General features: G+C 40.5%; 1 pseudogene; it reads left to right on the top strand.

Annotated features, from left to right (window-relative positions):
* The first annotated feature begins 566 nt into the window (after positions 1-566).
* LOC103352054 (PR domain zinc finger protein 2-like) lies at positions 567-25,241 on the top strand (annotated as a pseudogene).
* The last annotated feature ends 1,584 nt before the right edge of the window (positions 25,242-26,825 follow it).

The raw sequence follows: 26,825 nt of genomic DNA, 5'->3' as shown, positions 1-26,825 counted from the left end.
ATAAAGATAATTGAAAATTAATCTTGATGTGAATGGAATGGGAGAAGAAGCAGGAGATGGGAGGGGTGTGAGTGGAGGGAAATTATGGAGGGGGGAATCCATTGTAATCCATTAACTGTACTTTGGAAATTTATATTTACTAAATAAAAGTTTAAAAAAAGTTAAAAAAAGAACTGGCACCTTAATAGTTTTGATACATGAACACACTTCCATTATTTAAATATCTGTTTCTTTCATCACAAGTTCTAGTTTCCATATATAGATCCTATATATAATATATTAAATTTATACATTTTTACATTTCCTTGGGAGTTAATATTGTGAATGGTATTATACTTTTAAGATTAAATTTTAATTGTTTTTTCTAATATATTGGAAAGCAATTGGCTTTTATATGTTAAACTTCATTCTTGTGGCCTTGCTCTTATTGTTAATTGTTTTGAGATTTTATGTTATTCTATATAAACATTTTATCTGTGAAGAAAAATAGTTATGCTTATTCCTTTCCAATCTGTATACCTCTTATTTCTTGTTCTCATATCATTACATGAGTGAGGACTCATAACATGACAATGAATAGAAGTGGTGACAAAGAACATCATCGCCTTGCTTCTGATCTTAGAAAGAGTCCAACCATTAAGTATGATGTTGCCTGTAAGATCTTTGAAAATGCTCATTGTCAAGGGAAGGAAGTTCCTCTTCATCCCTTGTCTGTTGAGGACTTTTATATGAATGAGTTTTGGTACAATAACATCTCAAAATACATTGTTGGTGTACAATGAGAGCAGGACATATTAACACAGGTGAAAAGGAAAAATGTGGAAGGAAAATTATGTACACTGGGAAAGTACACAAAATGGTGTATTTTAAAATCTATATAAATATGATATTTATGGAAAATTATTGGGGATGACATTGTGGCACAGAGGTGATGCTGGCATACCAGATCAGAGGGCTTCTCTGCTTTTCATCCATCTTCCTACTAATGCACCTGTGAAGGCAGTGGAAGATAAAACAAGTACTTGGGCCCCAGTCACCCATGTGGGAGGCCTGCATGGAGTTTTTGGCTTCTGGCTTCAGCCTGGCTTAGCCCTGGATGTTGCAGCCATTTGGGGAATGAACTCTCTCTATGTCTCTCCCTCCCTCCCTCTCTCCCCTCTCCCCTTCTCCCTCTCCCTCTCTCTCCCTCCCTCTCTCTCCCTCTCTCTCTTTCCCTCTCTCTCCCTCTCCCTTCCTCCATATACCGCTCTCACTATGACATTCAAATAAATAAATTATTTTTAAAAAAACTATTGCAAGTATGCACACACATGCATGATTATAATATAGCCTGCTAGCCATTCACTAGAGTTTATTAACTCCTTCTTCCTAGATTCAGAGAGAGTGTTTTCCAGTCATCGTCACAGTTATGTGTGGCCATTTGACTTCATCCTGGCAAATTAAAGTAGGAAAAAAATGGCTCATAAAACTTCTATGTTCTTTCCCCCTCTGCTTGTTACAAGCAGACAATAACAAGGCTTAATATATGCATTGGAGACAGAAGGTATCACTCCCCCACTCACGGAGGAACGACACCGGACTCTGTGCTGTTCTCTTTGCCAAGCCCTTCCCGGGTTTGCTACTGCTCCCCCACTCACAGAGGAACGACACCGTCCCAGGTTTGCTGCCGGCCCCCCCGCCTCCACGGAGGGGCGGCACCCCCACCGCTTTCCCCACTTCCGCGGAGGAGCGGCACACTGCCGGCCGGCTCTCTCAGGGGTTGCTCAGATGTTCCTCAGATGTTCCTGGTGCATGTTGTCTCTCTCCTCCTTTATAGTCCTCTTCCACCAATCCCAACTCTGCTGCCCACACGCCGAGCACGCTGCTCTCCTCCAATCAGGAGCAGGATCAGCTTCTGCAGCTTATTAGTCGAATTGGTGAGGCAGCTGTGTAGAAGTTGTTTACTCTCTCTCAGCGCCATATGATGGGAGATCAGATGCATAGAATTAGTCTTAGTTCCAGTAATTTAGTCTAGTCTCGGTTGCTCCCCACAGAAGGAGACTGTATTCCTGTATGAGTTCATGGAGGATAGCCACACCACCAACCTAAATACTTTCCCAGCACGGTTTCTTGATCAAGACATAAGTTTCTTGGAGATTCCAAATGGCAGAATAGGGCAAGGAAGGACTGCTCTAGGCTAGAGGAAAATAGTAAAAAAAAAATAATACAGCAAGTGCATTCTCAGGGGAGAGTTGGAGAGAAAACTGCAGTGGAGATTCTGTGGAAGGAAGAGAGATGCCATGGATCTGTGAGGAATGTGGAGATGTGCAGCAACAAGCACAGACACAACCCCAGCATCCCAGAGCCAGAGAAAGCACCAGTTTTGGAGAGCAAGGTGAGATCAGAGTGCAGAGACATGTACCACTGGTGATTTTGCTAGAGGGAAAGCCTAGCAGACTACACTGTCTTTGAGTCTGGCCCAGCGCCCTGAGGAGAACAGGGTGCTCACTGACCACAGCAGGTAAAAAGGTCACATTTCACTCTCTGCATCCATCCATAATGGCATTTGTCAACCACCTGAGAGAGATGGGTGCCATTTTGTTTATAAATAGGTAAAGGCTATGGCGGTTCCTCTGTGTGTGCCCAGGAACTGGTGGGGACAGCTGTCATCTTGTCAGCAGACAGCTGCAGCAGATCCGGTATGCTCGCCCAGTGATGGGTGGGGAGAAAGAGCCATTAGGACATCAGTACCAGCTACAGATACTTATATGCACCCCGCTGAAACATGCGGCAGAGAAGGCATGACTATGAAACGAGTAGGGTTGTGGCTGATGGCTATTGTGCATGCATGTGATCCAAGCATTTTACCAGTGGGAAAAATACATGTTCCCCACCGAAATTGAATCTGGCTGGGAGGATTGACAAGGAGCTGTTCATCCATGTATGACTGTGAGGTGACTCCAGCCTCTCAACATATCACAGGTTCTGGGGTTCAAACTGCCTAGAAGGAGCACCCACAGGCTCTGGGAACGTCTCACCCTCTCATGGACAGGAAAGGCAAGCAGGGCAGAGTGGATCCTCTGCACCCTATTACTGTGGGAGCCCTGTGTTCTGAGACTGTGGAAACTCTGTGAATGCATGAGACAGTACAGGGTATAGCTGAGTCTCTGGGCAACCTCTGCCTGTGGCTTCACACACTCAGAGCTTCCTGATTGCCTGGAGTGGGTCACTGCAGCAGGATCTATGCTTGCCCTGAGGACTTCACAGACCCTTTGTGCAGTTCATGCAGAACATGGATGAGTTTTGCACCCACTGAGAGCTAACCCCTAGCATTAATTATCTTAGAAGAGAGGAGGTGAGGGTGTGATCCAACCAATAGAGGTGCCCATATGAGCCCATTCTGTTAACAAGGGATTTACCATACCCAACATGGGTGTCACCCTGGATACTTGTCCCACACTGGAGCACTGAACAGAGCCCCCAGGCCACAGCCAACACAAACAACTTGATCTTCACCAAAAAAGAAGACCTTTTACTAAGCCACAAAGGCATAGTTCAGAGATAAAAGCCATTGGAGGAAAAAAACAAAATCATCTTCACAAATCCCTAAATATAAATGCAGAAATTCAAGAAACAAGAATAACAAGGACAACATTACCTCCCCCAAGGAACAAAACACTTCAATATTAGATTGTGAAGACAGCAATTGATGAAATCACTGAAATAGAATCCAAAAGATTAACCATAGGATAATTCAGAAATAATGAAGAATAAATTCACAAATTAAAGAAATCCATATACAATATGAATGAAAAATTCTCCCATGAAGTTGACATTTTTAAGAGAAGTCAAAATGAAATATTAGAAAGGAAGAATTCTATATGACAAAGAAAAATAGAGTAGAAAGTCTTAAAAACAGACTTGGTAAGGCAGACAAAAAAGAATATTTGAGCAAGAAGACAAATTTTTGGAAATCTTTCAGTCAGATCAAAAAAAAGAAATTAGGAAAATTAAAAAACAGTGTTGTGTATTTTTGGGATACTATCAAACAACCCAATATATGGGTCTTGGGAATTCCTGAAGGTGTGGAAAATGAATGAACTAGAAGGCCTATATTGTGAAATAATCACAGAAAACTTCCCTAATTTGTAGTAAAAAAAGGGATGTCCGAATACAGGAGCCATGTAGAACTCCTAACAGAAATGACATGAAAAGATCTTTACCCCAACACATTTTAGTCAAACATTCAACTGTAAAACATAAAGAAAAGATTTTGAAATGTGCATGAGAGAAACACCAGGTCACTTTCAGATTTCCAATTAGATTCACAGTTGACTTCTCATCAGAAACTCTACAGGCTAGGAGAGAATTGTGAAACATAGTCTAATTCCCAGGAACAAAAAATTCTCAACCCAGAATACTGTACCCTGCAAAGTTCTCATTTAGAAATGAAAGTGAAATAAAGACCTCCCATAACAAACAGAAATTAAAAGAATTTGTCATTACTTTTTCAGCCTTACAAAAGATGTTTAAGAATATGTTACACATAGAAACACAGAAAGATAGTCATCATTATGAAAGAACGTGAAGGCTGAAAAACTACCAGCAAAAGAACAAAGGAAATCCAAAGCAAACAATGGGAATATTTATAGAAAAATGTCAGGGCCAAGTCATTACTTATCAATAGTCACTTTGAATGAAAATGGCCAAAATTTTCCAATTAAAAATACAGACTGGCTTACTGGATTAAATACGCCGCATACAAGAAACACATCTCACCGACAAAGATAGCCACAGACTGAAAGTGAAAGGATGGAAAAAGATATCCCATGCCAACAGAAACCAAAAAAGAGCCAGTGTAGTCATCCTAATTTCAGACAAATAGACTTTAACACAAAAACTGTTAAAACAAAGAAGGGCACCATACAATGATTAAGGGATCAATTCGACAGAAAGATGTGACTATAATAAACATATATGCACCCAGTTAAAGGGTGCCAGGCTATTTAAAAGAAATGTCAATAGATCTAAAGGGAAACATAGACTCCAACAAAATTTTAATGGGGGACTTCAACATCCCACTTTCAGCAATGGACAGATCAACCAGACAGAACATCAGCAAAGAAACAACAGAGTTAATCTATACTATAGACTAAATGGACCTAAATGATATCTACAAAACTTTTCATCCCACAGTTGCAGAGTACACATTCTTTTCAATGGTGCATGGAACTTTCTCTAGGATAAACCATATGCTGAGCCATAAAGCAAGTCTTAACAGATTCAAAGAATTGAAATCATACTATACCTCTTCTCTGACCACAATGCAATGAAGCTGAAATCAGCAACTTGGGAATCTCTAGAACATACACAAACATGTGGAGACTGAACAACATGCTCCTGAATGAACAGTGGGTCATTGCAGAAATCAAAAATGTCTGCAAACGAATGAAGACAATAATATAACATATCAGAACTTATGTGATATAGCAAAAGAGGAAAGTTTATAGCAATTGGTGCCTACATCAAGAAATTGCAAAGGCACAAAATAAATGTGCTATCGGTGCATCTCAAGGACCTAGAAAAACAACAAACCAAGCCCAAAACTAGTAGAAGGAAAGAAATAATTAAAAATAGAGAGAAGGGGCCCGTGATGTGGTGCAGTAGGTTAATCCTCCACCTGCGACACCAGCATCCCATAATGGGTGCCAGTTCTAGTCCCAGCTGCTCCTCTTTCAATCCAGCTCTCTGCCATGGCCTGGGAAAGCAGAAGATGGCTCAAGTACTTGGACCCTTGCACCCGTGTGGGAGACTGGAGAAGGCTCCTGGCTCCTGGCTTCAGATTGGCACATCTCCAACTGTTGCAGCCATTTGGGGAGTGAACCAGCAGACAGAAAACCTTTCCGCATATTCTGTGCTTTGGAAATTTATATTCATTAAATAAAAGTTAAAAAAAAGAAAAAAAAAGAAAACCTTTCTGTCTGTCTCTCCCTCTCACTGTCTGTAACTCTCTCAAATAAATAAATAAAATCTTTAAAAAAAATGGAGAAGAGAGGATGTAAGATGGCGGAATAAGGAAAAATGTACTGTGCTAGGCTAGGGATAAATAGTAAAAAAAAAAAAAGCATAGGAAGTGCACTCTCAGGGAAGAATTACAGAAAAAACACAGTAGAAATTCTATGGAAAGTAGGGGAATACCAAGGACCTGTGTGCAAGGTGCAGAGGAGAAGCACAAACATGGACACAACATATGACTGCAGCAGCCAAGAGTGGGTGGCAGCTTGAAGATGAAGGTAAGACCAGACTGCAACAACACATAGTGATATAGTCAAAAGAAGAGCATGGCGGGGCCGGCGCCGTGGCTCACTTGGTTAATCCTCCGCCTGTGGCGCTGGCATCCCATATAGGCACCAGGTTCTAGTCCCGGTTGCTCATCTTCCAGTCCAGCTCTCTGCTGTGGCCTGGGAAGGCAGTGGAGGACGGCCCAAGTGCTTGGGCCCCTGCACACACGTGGGAGACCAAGAGGAAGCACCCAGCTCCTGGCTTTGGATCAGTGCAGCGCTGGCTGTAGCGGCCATTTGGTGGCTGAACCAACGGAAGGAAGACCTTTCTCTCTGTGTCTCTCTCTCACTGTCTAACTCTACCTATCAAATAAGAAAAAGAAGAGCATGGCATAAATCTGGCCTGGAGCCCTAGGGGCTAGAGATTACCCACAGACACAGTGGAAGTAAATGGGGCATGTTTCTCTCACCCCATCTGCCACACAACGGTGTCTGCTGCCTGGTTAAGAAAGGGTGCCATTTTGGGCTTGGGCAACAACTGTGGAAGCCATTGTGCATGCTCACAGCAATTGGCTGAGATAGGATGCCATCTTCTCAGCAATATAGGCAGCAGTGTTGGGTAGAAGACAACATTCAGCCAGTGGCTCTTGTGTAAACGTGTGACCCAGAGATTATAGCAGGGGGAAAAAAAACGACAGTCCCCACTGACTTCGAGTCTGGCTGGGAGGATTGATAAGTAAATGGCCACCCACATAGGACTGTGAGGCACCCCCAGCCTCCCAACGTATCTCAGGCTCTGGGGCTCAAACTGTCTAGGCATAGCTGTCTTGGGAAACACCTGCCTCTTTGTGGATCAGACAGGGTGGTAGGAGAGAGTGGAACATCTGACCCAGAGACTGGGATCCTTATGTGCTAGGTCTGTGGGGACTCAGTGGCTGCATGAGAGGGTGCAGCATGCCAAAAAGACAAATACCATATGTTTTCCCTGATCTGTGGTAACTAATAGAGTACTTAAAAGGTAATTTATAGGAGTGAAACTGACATTTAGGGACACAATGATTTTTTACATCCTTTGTCTCGATTGTTGAGGAACAGTGTGTTTTCTTCACACTATTTGTTGAACTCTTAGTGTAGGGTTAATCTTATGAGTAAAAAGTAAACTGAAAGTAGATCATTGTAAACATCTAGGAGAAAGAGGAAGAACAAGGATAGGAGTATAGGTGGGAGGGAGGGCATGGTGGGAAATATCACTATTCTCCTGAATCCGTATATAGGAAATACATGGAATGGCTATGGCCTTCATAGCTCTTGTCCTTCAAAACATTCTTATAACTTAGTTCCAATTACTGCTTCCTCCTTTGCCCTTTCAGTGTTGTAAATGTTAACCACATCCCCTCTCCAGCCAACCAAGGTATCCCATCATCAAATATTTTGTTTATTTAAACTCTTGTTCACTCATTTGTAAAAAGTATCTTCATTAAACTCTTCTTAAATCATTCCTATTGAGCATGGTTTTAGTTTCTTGCCGTGACTCTAAGCGAAGCAATGATCAAATATGAAAAAAGCTATAATTTTTCTATTAAAAATAGACTTTTGCCAAAGCAACACATCATTAGGTGAAAAGCAGTAACATGAAATTGAAATCCCCTTGGGACTGGCTCTGTGGCATAGCAGGTGGAGCAGCTGCCTGTGGCACTGGCATCCCATCTGGACACCAATTCAAGCCCAGCTATTTCACTTCTGATCCAGATCTCTGCTATGACCTGGGAAAGCAGTAGAAGATGGCCCAAATTCCTGGGCCCCTAAACCCACATGGAAGACCCAGAAGAAGCTCCTGGTTCCTGGTTATTGGCTTCAGATCAATCCAGTTCCAACCATTGTAGCCATTTGGGGAATGAACCAGTGGATGGAAGATCTCTCTCTCTCACTATCTCTCTCTCCATCTTTTTTAAAAAAGGAATTGAAATTACCATATTTGAAAAGGAGATGGAAACACATTCTCAATCAGAATGAAATGTGATGTCCTAGGCTGCAGTCTTAGCTCAGTCACCTACCAACTGTGTCACCTTGGCTCTTGGCCTCTGTAAATTTCAAATTACTCATCTATAAAATGGGAATAAAAAGGTACCTCCTGCATAGGGTTACATTACAGATTAAATGAGGTAATCCAAGCAAAGCACCTGTCAGTGTGTCTAGCATATTTAGTAGACTATAGTTTCAAACTAGTTGAACTAGGACACATATTTTCTTCCATTTTTTAATAACAATCACACTAAATAGCAGTATGTAATATATAATTGTTTAATGTTTATACAGTGTTTTATATGTGTTCTATCATTTCAATTGTTGAAGAACTCGTAATAGTATCTTTATGAAAATATTATCAAATTATTCATTTTGAGCATTCCATTAAATTCTTGCCATGATTCTAACTGAAACAATTATCAAATAAGAAATACTACAATTTTTCAATGAAAAACTACTTTTGAGGCCAGCATTCTGATGCCCATATTCCCATATTGGAGAGTTGGTTTGGGTACTGGCTGTTCTTCTTCTCATCCAGGTTCCTGTTAATGTGCCTGGGAAGGCAATGGAAAGGGCCCCTGCCACCCATGTGGGAGACACATGGAGTTCCTGGCTCCTGGCTTTGGCTTGGCCCAGAACTGGACTCTGTAGCTATTTGGAGAGTGAACCAGCAAATGAAGGATCAATGTGTCTGTCTCCCTCCATCCATATTTCTCTCTCTCTCTCTCTCTCTCTCTCTCTCTCTCTCTCTCTTTCAAACAAATAAATAAACCTTTTAAAAAATGACTTTTCATCAAAGTATTATCATTGGGTGAAGAGCATTGTTATTCCATTTTGCACAAACAGGAGTTGAAATTCAGTGGTTACATTACTTTAACCAGTTCTGTTAGATAGTTATCACCAGAGCTGGGGTTCAAACCTAGGTCCCCTGAGGATAGACACACCGTTTTTTGAGCTTCTCCACTGCTATCACCCATCTGATAAGACTTGTTTGAATATTTTACATGATTTCTTTCAACTTTCTGTAAAAGATAACAGGTTGCTAGAGAATTTACTTTTTCTATTAATGTAAAACTGTTAAAAGTAAGTTTACAACTGTAATTAGGACATGTGTGAGGTAAAACCATAGAGACTAGGGTCTTGATTCTGGTAAACTGAATGATGTTATAGACATTGACCTCTGTATGTCTGCACTGCACCCTAGTGAGGGACCTTTGCTCACAGTTTGAGAAACTTTGAATTGGCATTTATATAGCCCATTTCATGTAGCCTCAATTTTGCTGCTTTTTTTTTTTGGTCAGAACTGGAATAAAAACATGTCATCAGATTTCAATAAGTTTTTGTTCCTTTGCTCAACTTCATTGCAATTGTGTGGCTTCCCAGTCCCCAGGTGTACATAAGTGTCGGTGTTTTACTGCATATAGGACTGGGGGGGGGGGAGTATACTTTTGTTTTGGAAAATGAAAAAATACACTCTCTATGGCCCTTGCTCCAATGAGGCCTCAGACACGTCAGCATAGGCCAAGTTTAAATGCCCCCCTGAGGTCCCTGCTATTGCGATTATTGAATCAGTTACTCCTATTATTAGATCCCATGGCAGAATATAGTCAAAAATGTTTCTTGGCCAAAGGAATATCTTACAAATGATGGCAATAGTCCTTAGATCTTGGATGTGCCTGAAGGAAAATACTGGGTCATTACCTAAAGGAAAATTAAATTATTACTAACTTGACTATCTCTTTCAGTTACATGAAAATGTAACTTTGAGAAAGAGAAAGGGAGAAAGCTCTTGAGAAAGAAATATTTGTGTTTAACTAAAAAACACAAGCAGTTCCAACATTACAAATGGGTATGTTCCAAAGTATCATTTATAAATCAGCTATTTCAGTATAGGTGATATTTGTCAACAAAGACAATAAACTCTGTAGTTGAGGGAGTCCTGTGTTACACCTGTGAAATCTGCCATCCTATGTTCAGATATTATATCCATGACCCCAAGGACGAGTATCAGAAAAATGTCCCCCAATCTGTTGGAGGGGACAGAGTAAAAACTGGGTGTGCAGTGGTTAGCAACCGGACTTTGAAGCTAGACAGATCTGGGTTCGCATCTAGACTGATCTGTCTATTATCAATGAGACCTTGAGCAAGTCATGGAAACTCTAATACCCTGGTTTTTCCCTCTGTGAAATGAGAATAATTATTCCTGGAGCCAATGCTGTGGCTCAGCAGGTTAACGCCCTGGCCTGAAGCGCCAGCATCCCATATGGGCACTGATTCGAGACCCGGCTGGTCCACATCCAATCTAGCTCTCTGCTGTGGCCTGGAAAAGCAGTAGAAGATGGCTCAAGTCCTTAGGCCCCTGCACCTGCATGGGAGACCTGGAAGAAGCTCCTGGTTCCTGGCTTCAGATTGGTGCAGCTCCAGCCATTGCAGCCAATTGGGGAGTGAACCAGCAGATGGAAGACCTCTCTCTCTCTCTCTCTCTCTCTCTCTCTCTCTCTGCCTCTCCTCTCTCTGTGTAACTCTGACTTTCAAATAAATAAACAAATCTTTTAAAAAAGAACTATTATTCCTATTCCAAAGAGTAGAGTTTAATTATGTAACTACATAAAGTGTCTGGTATTTGGCAGAGAATATAGCAAAATTACTATTGTTAGGAAAAGTAAGTCTCATGAAAAATTTCCAAAATCAATAGTGTTTACCTTTAACATCTTTCTGTCTCTATTCACCACAGATTTTCTCCCTAGTGTCTTATCTACCTGAGTACCATAACTTTCACGTCTGCTCTGAAAAACCCAACATGCTGTCAAACTGGCTTCCTGGAATTCCTCACACTGAGAAAAGCACAGGTTCTTTATGCAGAACATGTGCCAGTGTGGGTGGGGGTGGTACCCACTGTGGGTTAATCCCAGGAATTGAATACCTGGAAAGAGAAGAGGTGAGGGTGTTATGCCAATAGGTGAAGTCACACTCTACCACTACTGACAATAGAGCAACTTGGTGTGTCACCCTGAATGCCCAACTTAGTTGTCACCCTGGATTCTCATCCTACACTTGAGTACTGACCGTAACTCCCCGGCCCTACACAGTACATGCCTCTGGATATCTACTGAAGAAGCAGGCACTCAACTAAGCCACAGACCTATAGTTCAAAGGCAAAAGCTGTCATAGGAGAAAGCCAACACGTGTTGCCACAAATGCCTAAAAATAAATGCAGGGAAATAAAAAAAAATCCTGGAAACAAATGAAGATGATAATACAACATATCAAAACTTAGAGGATTCAGCAAAACAGTGTTAAGAGAGAAGTTTATAGTAAATAGCACATACATCAAGAAAATGGAAAGGCATCAAATAAACAAGCTATCAGTGCATCTTAAGGACCTAGAAAAACAACAGCAGGGAATGGCCCTGTGGCTCACTTGGTTAATCCTCTGCCAGCGGCACTGGCATCCCATACAGGCGCCAGGTTCTAGTCCTGGTTGCTCCTCTTCCAGTCCAGCTCTCTGCTGTGGCCCAGGAGGGCAGTGGAGGATGGCCCAAGTGCTTGGGCCCCTGCACCCTCATGGGAGACCAGGAGGAAGCACCCAGCTCCTGGCTTTGGATTGGTGTAGCTCTGGCTGTAGTGGCCATTTGGGGGGTGAACCAATGGAAGCAAGACCTTTCTCTCTGTGTCTCTCTCTCACTGTCTAACTCTATCTGTCAAATAAAAAAAGAGTTGTTAACTAAAAAAAAGAAAAACAACAATAACAAACCAAACCCAAAAATGGGAACAGGAAAGAAATAATTGAAATTAGAGAATAAACAAAACTGAAATAAAAAAAAGATAAGTGAAATAGAGTATTGGTTTTGAAAAAATAATTAAAATTGATACACTTTGGCCCAACTAACCAAAAAAAGAGGGAGAAAATCCAAATCAATAGAATCAGAGATGAAAAAAGAGCTGTAACAATGGAAACCACAGAAACAAAAAGGGTTACTACAAATAGTTATATGCCAACAAACTGGAGTATCTAGAAGAAATCGATCGATTCTTAGATATATACAATCTACCAAAATGAGTTATGAAGCCATAGAAAACCTTAACAGGCCAATAACCAAGTTGGAGATTGAATTAGCAATAGACACTGCCAACAAAGAAAAGCCCAGGACCAGATGGCTTCTCAGCCAAATTCTATCAGACTTTAAAGAAGAAATAATTCAATTGTTATTCACCTATCTAAAATAATTAAAAGCAAAAGAATCCTTCCAAACTCCTTCTGTGAGGCCATCATCACCCCAATTCCAAAACCAAAAAAAAGATACAACAAAGAAAGAAAGAAAGAGAACTGTAGACCAATATTACTGATGAACATAGACACAAAAATCCTCAAATTACCAGCTAATTGAATCCAACCACATATTAGAAAGATCATTCACCTAGACCAAGTGGCATTTATGACTGGTATGTAGGGATAATTCAACATATGCAAATCAATAAAGGTGATAAATCACATTACAAGTTGAAGAATAAACAATATATGATTAAATCAGCAGATGCAGAGAAAGCATTTGATAAAACACAACATCATTTCATGATGAAAACCTTAAGTAAATTGGGGATAGAAGGAACATTCCTCAACACAATCAAGACAATATATGGCACATCCACATACCGCATCATATATAATGGGTAAAAGCTGGAAGCATTTCCACTAAGATCCAGTACCAGACAAGAATGCCCACTATCATCCCTGCTAATCAATATAATTCTGCAAGTTTTAGCTAGAGCCATTATGCCAGAAAAAGAAATTAAAGGAAATCAAATTGGAAAGAAGAAAGCCAAATTATCCATTTGCAGATGACATGATTCTATATACGGGGAACCAAAAGACCCAATAAGATCTCATTGGAACTCCTAAGAGAGTTTGGTAAAGTTTTGGGATATAAAAATCAACACAAAAAAAATCAATAGCCTTTTTATACATAGACAATGCCATGACTGAAAAAGAACTTGTAAGATCAGTCCCACTCACAATAATTACAAAAAATATTTATATAACTTGTAATACATTTAATCAAGGAGGTGAAAGGTCTGTATATTGAAAAATCATAAAACATTAAAGAAAGAACTAGACGATACAAAAATACAAAAATTCTCCATGTTTGTGGATTTGCAGAATTGATATCATCAAAATGTGCATACTACCCAAGGCTATTTACAGATTCAACACGATCTCAATCAAAATACCAAGGACATTCTTCTGAGATCTAGACAAAATGAAGCTAAAATTCATATGGAATTACAAGAGACCTTGAATAGCTAAAGCAATCTTAAACAACAAAAACAAATCGGGAGGCATTACAATAATGGATTTTAAGACATACTTCAAGGCAGTTCTAATCAAAACAGCCTCATACTGGCAAAAACAGATATATAGATTAATGGAATAGAAATAGAGACCCCAGAAATGAATCCACATATCTACAACCAATTTATTTGACAAAGGAGCTAAAATTAATCCCTGGAGCAAGGACAGTCTCCTCAACAAATGGTGCTGGGTAATTGGATCTCTGGGTGGGGAAGTATGAAACAAACTCCTACCTTATACTTTACACAAAAATATACTCAAAATGGATCAAGGATCTATACCTATGACCTGATACCATCAAATTACTAAAGGAGAACTTTGGGCAAACTCTGAAAGACATTGGCATAGGCAAAGACTTCTTGGAAAAGATCCCAGAAATACAATCAAAGCAAAAATAGATAAATGGTTTTATGTAAAGCTAAGAAGCCTCTACACTGCAAAGGAAACACTCAGCAAAGTGAAGAGGTAACCAACAGAGTGAGAGAAAATATTTGCAAATTATGATACTGATAATGAATTAGTATCCAGAATCTATAAAGAGCTCAAGGAATTCAACAACATTGTCATTGGAGATCATGTATGAACCTAGAACTACCTCCATTCAACATCAATGAAAAATCTACTCCTTAAGTGTCAATGGATGCATGGGGAACAGGGACTGCTACCTCCATCTGGCAGTAATGAAGTAATACACTCACCTTTTGCTGCAAGAGAAGTCTCAGAAAACGTCAACAGGAAGTTTGAATCACATCCAGAGTACCATAATGCAAAATGACCAAGTTTCAGTTCTAAATTACTGGTTATAACAAGAATCAGGAAGATCTCAAAGTGAGTGAGATGATAATCAACACATGTCAACATCAAAATAACAGAGATGTTACAATTATCTGACAAATATGTTAAAGAAACCATCATCTAAAATGTTTCAAGGAACAATTAAAATCATTCTTGAAAGACTGATGCTTGGAAAAATGGTCAAAATAGTACTTGGGACACTTCCATTGCTTATTGGAGTTCCTGGATTTGAGTCCCAGCTTTCCACTTGTTTCCAGAATTCCTGCTAATGCCTACTCAGAGAGGCAGTAGTGACAGCTCAACTATTTGGATCCCTACTATCCAAATGGGAGATCTGGATTAAATTTCAGGCCCCTTGTTTCAGTCTGGCCCAGCCCTGGCTGTTGAGGTGATTCAGGTAGTGAACCAGTACATGGGAGATCTCTGTCTGTCTCTTTCTTCCTTTCAAATAAACAAAAATATAAAAAAGAAAAACACGGAAGAAGTGGTGTGTGGCACAGTAGTTCTGTTACTGCTGTGGATAGTTACATCCCATATCAAAGTGCCTAATTCAAGTCTTAGTTATTCAACTTTTGATCCAGCATACTGATAATGCACATTCTAGGAGACAGCAGATAATGGCTCAAGTATTTTGGTGCCTGCTATCCATATAGAAAATCTAGATTGAATTCCTGGCTCCTGGCTTCAGACTGGATCAGCACTGGTTGTTGCAGGCATTTATGGAGTGAACCACTGATGGAAGATTTCTCTCTCTCTCTCTCTTTCTCTTTCAAATAAAATGAAAATAAATATTTTTAAAACATTATAGAGGGGCCAGTGCTGTGGTGCAGCAGGTTAACGCCCTGGCCTGAAGCGCCAGCATCCCACATGGGCGCCGGTTTGAGACCCGGCTGCTCCACTTCCAATCCAGCTCTCCACTGTGGCCTGGGAAAGCAGTAAAAGATGGCTCACGTCCTTGGGCCCCTACACTATGGGAGACCCGGAAGAAGTTCCTGGCCCCTGGATTCTGGCTTCAGATTGGTGCAGCTCCAGCCAATTGGGGAGTGAACCAGTGGATAGAAGACTTCTCACTCTCTCTCTCTCTCTCTCTCTCTCTGCCTCTCCTCTATCTCTGACTGTCAAATAAAATAAATAAACCTAAAAAAAGTTATAGAGCAACATAAAAAATTGGAAAACTCAGAAAAGAATAACAAATCTTAGCAGAGATACAGAAAACATTACAAACAGCCAAATGGATATTTTGGAACTTAAAGTACAATAACTAAAATGGAAAATTCAATGCATAGGTTTGATAACTGTGGGAAGGATCAATGAGAATAGCAATTACTCAACTTCAAGAACAAATAAAAAATAAAATGATAAAAAGAACAGAATCTTAGTGACCTATGGGACCATAATGCAGTATTTAACATTCTTGTCATCAGAATCTTAGAAGGAAGAATGGAAAGGGTGCAAGGCTGAGCAAGTATTTAAAGAAATAATGGATGCAAGCTCCTCCAATTTTGGAAGAGTCAGAAATCTACAGATTAAAGAAGCAGCAAAGACCCCAGACAGAATAAACTTAAAAAATAAAACCATGTGAAGACAACACAATTGGACTTCTGAAAATGAAAGCCCAAGAAAAAAAATCTTAAAAATTGTCAGAGGAAAATTACACCTAATCTATAGGCTGAAATCATTCAGATGATAATAGATTTATCATCAGAAGCCACAGAGGCCAGAAAGAAGTAGTGTGACATTTTTCAAGCACAGAAAGAACTGTAGAAACATAATCCTGTAGTTGGTGTTGCCACACAGTGGGTAAAGCTGCCTCTTGCAGTACTGGCATGTCATGTGGGTGCCGGTGTGTATGCCAGCTTCCACTTCTGTTCCAGATCCCTGCTAATGGCCTGGGAAAAGTAGCAGAAGAAGGCCCAAGTGCTTGGGCCCCTGCCACTACATGGGATACATGAAAAAAGCTCCTGTATCCTGGCTTCAGACCAGCACAGCCCTGGCTGTTGCATCCACTTGGGGAATGAACCAGCCCATGGAATACCTCTCTCTCTCTCTCTCTCTCTCCTTTTCTCTCTCTCTATCTCTCTCTCTCTCTCACACACACTCACTCACCCTCCCCTTCTCTCTGCAATTCTTACTTTCAAGTAAAATAAATATTTAAAAAAAAAAACCATAATCTATACTCGGAGAAAATATTCTCTAGGAAACTAAGACATTTTTAGATGAAGGAAACCTAGCAGTATTTTTCACTAGCATACATATATTTCTAATTTTTCTTTTAACTAATTTTAAATAGATTCAATATGATTTGTAGATACAGTCTAAGAACATAATGTTGTCCCTCCCTCCCTCCCTCCCTCCCTCTCACCCTGCTTCCTTCTACCTTTTTTTAGTTTTTAAGATAACATATTTTAAATTTACATTAACATAAAAGGCTTAGTACTTGACTGAATAATAAGTTTAATAAGGGAAGAGTTAAGATGGTGGAATAGGAAGGGAGCTTACTGCTCTAGTCTAGAGGAAGATAGTTTTAAAAAAAAGTGGAGAAAGTGAAATCTCAAGGAACAGAAAGAAAACTGTAGTGGAAACTTCACGCAAGTTAGAGGAAGGCTGTGGATCTACATGGAAGTTGTGGATACACAGCATGAACACAGACACAACACAGGACCCCATCAGCGGAGAGCCTCAGTACCAGCTTTGGAGACTGAGGTGAGACCAGACTGCAGCAGCCCAAGCCACTGGTGATAAAGCTGAGAGGAAGGCCTGGCATTAGTATGGCTTGAAGACCTGTGGCAGACAGTTTATCTGCCAACCTAGAGGAAAAGGGAGGGGCATGTTTCTGTCTCCCCAATCACCCAACAACAGCATCCTGTAACTAGCAAGAGAGGGCAAGCACATTTTCAACATACATAACAGCTGTGCTAGCTTGTATCCATGCTCCCAGCAAACAGCTGAGAAGAAACATCTGTGTCTGATTGGTAGAACTAATAGGGGGCTGGATACCCTTTGTGTGTGGGACTATGAAAACACTGTAGCTACATGGGAGGGCACAGGGTGTGGCTAGGTCTCTGGAAAGTCACTGTGGGTAGCTCCACAGTACCAGGGCTCACTGACTGCCTGGGGAGGGTCCTTGCTGTGGGATCTGTGCTCCCACCATGGACTGCATGGATCCTTTGTGTGGTTCTAGATGAATACTGCACACACTGTGGTTAGTGCCCAAGCATTGGTCGCCTTGGAGGAGAGGAAGTGAGCATGAGACTATGCCAACAGAGTTAATCAATTCCTTCCCTCTGATAAAAAAGAGATTTACCATGCCCAAGTTGGATGTCACTTTGGATACCCCCTCACTGTAGCACACTAGCCACACCCAGCACACAAGCCTGGGTATCCACTGAAAGAACAGACACTACACTGAGCCAAGGAGGCATAGTCCAAAGATAGAAGCCATCAAAAAGAACAAGAAAAACAAACAAATATCTCCACAAATGCCTAAAAATGAATGCAGAAATTCAAAAAAAAAAACAAGAATAAAGAACACAACACTTCAATACTAGAATGATAAAATGAAGAGATTGAAGAAATTCTGGAAATGGGATTCAAAAAATTGATCGTAGCACTATTTAGAAGTAATTAGAGGCAAATACATGAATTAAAGAAATCCATACATGAAATAAATGAAAATTTTCCCATTAAATTGAGATTTTAAAGATAAATCAAAATGAAATATTAGAAATGAGGAATTCAATAGATCAAATAAAAAATGTGGTGAAAAGCTTCACATCAGACTTGGTGAGACAGATGAATGAATATCTGAATTGGAAGAAAAATCTCTGGAAATTTTAATCAAAACAAAGAAAGAGAAGAAATTAGAAAAGTTAAACAGTGCTGGAGATTTACAAGATACTGTCAAATGACCCAAAATTAAGGTCTTTGGAGTTCTTGAAGGTGTGGAAAGAGAGAATTGATTAGAAGGACTTTTTAGTGAAATAATTGCAGAAAACTCCCCCAATTTGGATAAAGAAAGGGACATCTAAGTAGAGGAAGCACATAGAACTCCTAATACACGTGACACATGACAGACTGTAGTCAAACTTTCCACAGTAAAACATAAAGATTTAAAAATATGCATGAGAGAAAAGCCAGATTACTTTCAGAGGATCTCCATTTAGAATCACAGCTGACTTGTTTTCAGAAACCATACAGGCTAGAAGAGAATGGAGAGATATAGCCCAAGTCTTAAGAGAAAAAAAAAACTGTCAACCCAGAATACTCTACCCTGCAAAGCTCTCATTTATGAATGAAGGTGAAATAAAGACCATCCATAACAGAAATTGAGAGAATTTGTCAGCACTCATCCAGCCTTACAAAAGATGCTTAAGGGCCTTTTGTAAGAAATACAGTCATCATTATGAAAGAATGTGAAGGCAGAAAATATCCCAATAAAAGCACAAATGAAATCCAAAGGAAACAATGGGAATATTTCTAGAAAATGGCAGGGCCAAATCATTACTTGTCAATAGTCACCTTGAATGTAAATGGCCTCAACTTTCCAGTTAAGAGATAGAGACTGGCTGAATGGTATAAAAACAAGACCCATCTATTTGCTGCCTAGAAGAAACACATCTCGCCCACAAAGATAGCCACAGACTGAAAGTGAAAGGATGAAAAAGATATTCCATGCCAACAGAAGCCAAAAAAGAGCTGTGGTAAACATCCTAATGTCAGACAAAAAGATTTTAACACAAAAACTGTTAAAAGAGGCAAAGAAGGGCACTATGCAATGATTAAGGGATCAATTCAACAGGAAGATGTGACTATCATAAATGTATAGGCGCCTAATTACCTGTCTATTTAAAAGAAGTGTTAATGGATATAAAGGGAGACATAGATTACAAGATAATAATATTGGGGGCTTAAAACAACCCACTTTCATCAATGATCAGATCAACCAGATAGAATATCAGCAAAAAAACAGCAGATCTAAATGACAATATAGACCAAATGGACCTAATATCTATAGAACTTTCCATCCCACAGTTGCAGAGTACACATTTTTCTCAACAGTGCATGGAACTTTCTCTAGGATAGACCATATACAAAGCTATAAAACAAGACTCAACAAATTCAAAAAAAATCAAAATCATACTATGTGTCTTCTCTGACCACAATGGAATGAAGCAGGAAATTAACAACTCAAGTATCCCTAGATCATATGCAAAAATATGGAGAATAAACAACATGCTCCTGAATGAACAGTGGGCCATAGAAGAAATCAAAAGAGAAATCAAAAAATTTCTGGAAGTAATGAAGATAACAACACATCATATCAAAACATATGGGACACAGCAAAAGCAGTGGTAAGAGGGAAGTTTATAGCAACTGGTGCTTACATCAAGAAATTGGAAAGGGACCAAATAAATGAGTTATCAGTGATTCTCAAGGGCCTATATAAACAACATCAAATCAAACCCAAAATTAGTAGGAAAAAAGAAATGATTAAAATTAGAGAAGAAGTAAACGAAGTTGAAACCAACAATAATACAAAAGATCAGCATAATAAAGAGCTAGTTTTTGAAAAAAAATAACAAAATTGATACACCATTGGCCCAACTAACCAAAAAATAATCATAAGGAACAGTGGTTATTTTTCTACTTGTTGAATTCTTTATTTAGTGGAGGATTAAGCTTGCAATTATAAAGTAAATTGAAAGTTCTTAAAACTGTATATATGAAATGCATGAAATCTGTTCCCTTTATATCACTATGTTTTTCATTAGAAAAAGAATAGAAAACTATTCTAAGACAGCACAATGCACATTCTTTCCAAATGCCCATGGAACAAATACCAAGATAGACCACATCTTAGGCCACAAAGCAAACCTCAACATATTTAAAATATTTGAACTCATGAACATTATGTTGTCCAACCACAAAGGAATCAAACTAGAAATCAGAGACTGAGTGATGACAGTAAAATTCACAAACACTTGGAATCTAAGAACTACATAACATAGTGAGTCGAAATCTCCTTGAGAATTTGATTAAATTTATATACTCCCCAGAAAAAGATCCTAATAAAAGTTGGTGTACAATTTAAGAGAGTTGGCCAGGCTACAACTTGTGTTTTTTTTTCTGAAAATATGAGTTCACTTAAAATCAATACCAAAGTGGATTAAAGGAGAATTCTAAACAGACATAAATTATTGTGTTGTGGGGTGCACCAATAAAAACACAGCGAAACTTTGAGATCAAATTAGGAGTCTTTATTAGCCAGCTGGCAACTTCCTTTCTCACAGAGCAAGTCCAGAGAAGACAGCAGTGAGTTAGAGTTGTGGGGGGTTTTAAAGGCAGAAACCACATCCTGTTATCAGCAATTAATGGAGCAAGCATGGTGAGCAAGTGGGAAGCAGTTAGCCAATCAGCAACGAACGTTTATTCCCACCTGATGTCAGTAGCTGGTGCCAGGTTTCCGGCATCTGATGCCCTCCAGTACCAGATGTTTCCTTAAAATTAAGCATATGAGTATATCTTGGTTTAACACACTAGCATGCAAGGTTACACACATCAATCAACACACCCACACACCTTTACTTTTACTGTCTTGAAGTTTTAAATTTTTAGATTTAGAACACCCCACCTTGTCACAATTGTGAATACTATCAGGTCTGTTAGTTTTCTGTAAACGAGGAACTCACTACTGAGCTAATAACAGGCAGTGTGGTATAGTGTTTGGGCACACCATCTCCAGAATCTGACAGACTTATGTTCTGAAACTTTCAGTTGGAATAAAAGTGAGCTCTCAGGGCCAGCGCTGTGGTATAGTGACATAAGCCTCTGCCTGCAGCACCAGCATCCCATGTGGGCACCAGTTCTAGTCCCAGCGATTCCACTTCCAATCCCGCTGCCTGCTGGTGGGCTAGAAAAGCAGTGGAAGATGGCCCAAGTGCTTGGGCCCCTGCACCCCTGTGGGAGACACAAAGGAGGCTCCTGGTTCCTGGATTTGGATCAGCTCAGCTTTGGCCATTGTGGCCATTAGGGGAGTGAACCAACAGATAAAAGACCTCTCTCTCTGTCTCTCCCTCTCTCATCTATAGCTCTGCCTCTCAAATAAATAAACCCTTTAAATTAAATAAATAAATAAATCTTTAAATTAAAAAAAAAACTGAGCTCTCTACTGAAATGCTCTCAATTTCCATGTCAGCAAAATGTTTTTTAAACATTTTTAAAAGATTTATTTATCTATTTGAAAGTCAGAGTTACACAGAGAGAAGGAGAGACAGAGAGAGAGGGGTCTTCCATCCACTGGTTCACTCCCCAGTTGGCCACAATGGCTGGATCTATGCCAACCCGAAGCCAGGAGCCAGGAGCTTCATCTGGGTCTCCCACGTGGGTGCAGGGGCCCAAGGACTTGGGCCATCTTGTACTACTTTCCCAGGGCATAGCAAAGAGCTGGCTCAGAAGTGGAGCAGCTGAGACTTGAACTGGCACCCAAATGGGATGCTGGCACTACAGGAGACATCTTTACCCGCTACGCCACAGCACTGGCTCTCATGTCAGTAAAACTGACATCAAAACAATCTTTTTCCTGGGGCGATTTTGAGGATTTTGTGTAATAAAGCATGGTGAGCATAGTGTATGTGCTGATTAACCACACTCCCCATTAAGGGGAGAAAAATTAACTTGCTTCCTGATTACATGTAAGGAGTCAAGGAAAACAGACATTCAAAAACTAAGGCATTATTAAGAACTACTCATGAAATAAACACCGCCATGCAAACCAGACTTAACATTTTTCCAATAAAGGTAAAATCTTTCCCAAACATGTCTGTTTTTTTGCAGGGTGGATCACCTTATACTTAACTGGTAAAAGCTTGCTCTGTGGCATATCACAAGTATTTCTATATGTTGGAGGTTTCAAATCCTGTTTTAAATGAAGCAAACAATTTCAGTTACTCTTGAGGTATTCAGTTATATATTTAATGACTAATCTTAACATCTTAGTGAAGGACTCTAGTTAATAGAATGGAATACTGTAGAATTTTCCCAGTGGAAAATATCTACTTATTAGCCTTGTTCTACATTCTAATACACCCATAAGGTTCAAACCACTGGGGATATCCTTTTTCAACTATGACATTTAAACCTTGAAATCTTGAGATTTATTCCTGTGGTACCATGCAGGACATTTTGCTTGTAATCTATATTTATTTCTCTGGAAGCCACAAAAGTGAGCTACTGGGATCTCCCTCAGGAAGGCTATCATTGATCCTGCAAGGAGAACATTTGGCAGATAGCCTCCAGCTGCAGTGCCTTTGGAATCTGTCACAGCATTTATGTGAATCCACAGCTCTTCCCAGGCTACCTTTGGCCAGTAACTGAGGACAATAGGGGTGCCAGGGCCTGGTCAGTTCTTCCCAATGTGGGCCTTATTTATAGGGAATTTTGGTGCCAGAGGTCCCTGATGAACTAAACGAGACTTTCTCCAAGCTGTACCAATGCCTGGGCCTCCTCATACCTAATCCCCTTTCCTTCCCCAGCCATAGGTGCCACACCAAAACTGGGGCCTGACGGTCTCCCTGCGTATTCCAGCTCCCTGCCCTTAAATTGTTCATTATCCTAAACAAATGTCTTGCCTTTTAAACCTCATTTTGGCTTTCCAGAATAGCCAAATCAACACACAAATCTAAACTGTGTTTCTAAGAATGAGAATCCCTGAGTACTCCTGGATATAACTGGGTATAGAATTTTACAAATTATGGGGATCCTGAGATAGTCAGTGGGATTAAGGCCTAACAATCACAGGATGCAGAAGTGCCAGACAATTGTGAAAGGGGGGTTTAAAATCCTGAAAAGAGGCCATTTCCAAGGAAGTTTTCACTGCCTTGGTCTTCCCCTTTCCTCTATAGATGTAGGTGCTAAAATGCTGCATTCTGGCTGATCCAGTGGTGTCAAACAGAAGAATGATGGGATGGACATGTCCCCAGTACCATGGGGATCTGTGTTAGACCTCAGTGTGCATAAAAAGCTTTGCAGTGACACCAAAGGCAAAGATTCCAATGAAAATCACATGGCACAGCCACGTGCAGTGCCGGAAGAAAGCAGCCCACCATCTGCTTACTGCAGAGGGTTCTTCTTAACCAGTACAGTGGCAGTGGTGCACTGGCAGAGAGTGCTGCCACTGCCACCTGGAACCTGGAGCCTAAGTCCCTGCAGATCTGTGAGCCCTGACTCTGGCTTCTCTGCCCCTCCTGTTGAGCCCCCACCTGATGTCTGTCATTGCCAGGTCTACTGATGCTCTCCCTTCCCTGAGGTCAGCTGCCACCTCTCCTGATGCCCACAATCCCCTCATCCCCTCCATCCTGCTCTGTATTAACCATCTCCACTCTGCCCATTCCCGCCTTCACATTGTTCCCCTTCCAGCCGCCCCTTCTGGTACATCTCATCCGTGTCCCTCTCTGTGGCCATACAACATCATGGACCCCAGCAAGGCCCATGCAGAACACATGCAGAAGGAGGAGGAGCTGAACAATTCCTCCAAAGAGCTTTACAGCACCATAAAAATCATGGCCTCTGGAATCAAGACAAAAGATCCAGATATGCTTTTGGGTCTCATCCAGCACCACCCTAGCTTTAAGCCGCCTCCCTTACAGTACCATCACCGCAACCGAATGGGCATAGGCTTGACGGCCACCAACTTCACTACGCACAACATCCCACAGATGTTTACCACTGCCACCCACTACACAAAATGTGGCAAACGCATCAACAACATGCTTGTGCCTCCATGAGTTACAGGAAGAGGTACAACATTAAGAACCCCATACCCTTGAAACATCCTGTGCAACCCAAAAATGGTGTGGTGGTGTTGGACTACCACAGGGAAAAATGCCTTCCAATACATAGGGTAGCCCAGGAGGCCAAACTTCAGCATGGAGCTCAGCAAAGTGTCCTCCAACAAGCTCAAGCTAAATGCACTGAAGAAGAATTAGCTGGCACAGAAAGCAATCCTGCAGAACACATCGGCCAGGCAGAAGGCTGATCTGGAGGGTGCCACCAAGCGGTCCTCCCACATCTGCCCCCACTGCAGCTGCGAGTTCACCTACATCGGAAGCCTGAGCAAGCACAATGCCTTCAGCTGCCACCAAAAACCCTCTCCCGCCAAAAAAAATTAAAAAAGCTTCCCATCCCTCCAAGAAAAGTGGCCACTAGTCCTCCGAAGGGGAACAGCAGCAGCAACCACCGCAGATGGATGGCAGATGCTGAGATTAAGATGCAAAGCATGCAGACTCCTTTGGGCAAGATATGACAGAAAACCCAGGGCTGTGGCCAAGAATCATTCTCCTCAGCTCTCCAGCAAGGCATTCTGCAGCCTGCACTTGAAGGCACAGACAAAGCAAGGTCTGTTTCAAAGTGAATCCACCCTGGCGAGTAGGAAAAGAACAGACTGCTTCACCATAAAATATAGAGAACTGAGCTGGTGGCCCATCACCAGGAGCTTTCAGCTGGCAGCTGCTGCTGACTCAGGTGAAGGCAGAAGAGAGGACAACAGCACCAGGCAGGAGCTGAAGGACTTCAGGAACTTCCTATTGAAAAGCCCCCAAAACAAAATAAACCTTAACCGGCTAAGAGCTATTGTATGCTTAACTTATGCTAAGAACTACGGCAAGGACACTAACTCTACCCAGCTTGCAAGACCAGTTGAAGCTGAATCAGAAGTCCTAATGCAGCCAATTGCCAGCAGACTTCTTGTAATCTCGTTGAATTCAGGCCTCTGCTTCTTTGGTGGTGCCCAGTCCATGTGCTGGACTCCCGTGTGATTGAGATCCAAAGAGAGGGTACTGGCCGATGACAGGCTAGCTGGCTGGTTCCTCTTCTCAGGACTGGTGACGCAGATCTGAATGTGGCCCTTGTTTTTGGCACATAGCAGAGAAAAGAGTGATTTGAGCTGAATATTGCAAAACAAGTTTTCTGTTTTATCTGTAGCTTGTTGTAGACTTCAGGGATGACAAATTCGGTTGCACTCATTTTAAAATGTTTTGGTCACACACCAGCTCTTGATGCCTTTCTTTTAAATAACTTATAGGTAGAGAGAAGCATTTAGCTGACCTCTGGGCTGGTTTTTGTTGCTGTTTGTTTTGTTTTGTTTTGTTTTTATCATGAGCAGATTGCCAACGTCATGGAGAGGAGACAAGGTGGAATATAGGTTTTTATGCTTCTTCTCCAAGCGTCATGTTTTATGTCCACATTGACCTTAGCCTCTCAGATGGTATCTAGCACTAATTTATAATGGTTTTAGTATCAGAGACTACCTGGCAATGTATCAATGCACAAGATGCATCCCAGGCTGTATGTTTACATAGGAATATAAATACGTTTACATACCAGGTTTTACACTTCACTCTCTAATAAGAGATGAAAACCACCCAACCATTGGCCTCTTGCTAAGGATCTGAATATTGTTCCTCCATGCACTTTTATGTCTCCCCCAGACTGATGACTGAGTTGGTGGAAAATGGCAAAGTTTTATTCATGCTGTTCTTTGTTCTTGACTACAAAAGTAATCTACCTCTTGAAATTTGTAGTTTAACATTTGTTTAGTGAGTTTGTGCCACTTTAACCCTTTCACTATCATTTCCATTTTGTTAACATTTCTATTACAGGGACCTTATGTTGAAATATTGTATAAAGCATTTGTAGCCATTTAAAAATATTTAAAATTATATATATTATATAATGCTGCATTACAATTGCCATTAGACACAGTTCACCAGAATGTATGAGTTAATCAACTTTACTGGGGGAGAATGAGTCCCTATTTCTATTAAATAGCCAATACAAGAAAGTTTAACTATTTAATAGTCATTTAAAAATCAGCAATAAAACTCCCGTGCATTTTTCTTATCAGACTGAATGTTGAGGGTGTTATAAATGAGAAAAAGATGAATGCAGCATTTGTAATTAGTGCATAAAGTAAGGATTTGTTTGTGTTTTAGTCCAAGAAGATGTCTGAGTGAAATTTTGAGTTTGATTTAAAAACCATTTCCACTGCTTACTAAGTTAGATTTCTTTCATGGCTAACCCCTGAGTTCATGTGTATTCATTAAAATCCAGTTCTAATTGCTCCCTAGTCAGCCATGAATCTTAAGAAGCTCAACTGTTAAGTGCTTAAATTGTGTTTGCTGACAGAAAATGGAATTTCTCTAAAAATTTGCTGTGAATGTCTACATATTGTTTTTATAGTGAATTTACTAATAGTAAATTTTGGAAACTGGAGGAAAAAAAAAGAGCATTCACATTAGGTCATTAGGTTTGCTTAATTGACAAATTAGGCGGGTTAAGCCATCTCTGAATCCTTCCTGAATAGGCCAGTTTACAGTATCAGCCAAGGAAGGACTCTAACT

The sequence above is a fragment of the Oryctolagus cuniculus genome, chromosome X, assembly GCF_964237555.1.
Source record: "Oryctolagus cuniculus chromosome X, mOryCun1.1, whole genome shotgun sequence".
NCBI classification, from domain to species: Eukaryota; Metazoa; Chordata; class Mammalia; order Lagomorpha; family Leporidae; genus Oryctolagus; species Oryctolagus cuniculus.
The sequence above is the reverse complement of the archived record's forward strand: the minus strand, read 5'-3'. Positions and strand labels throughout refer to the sequence as shown.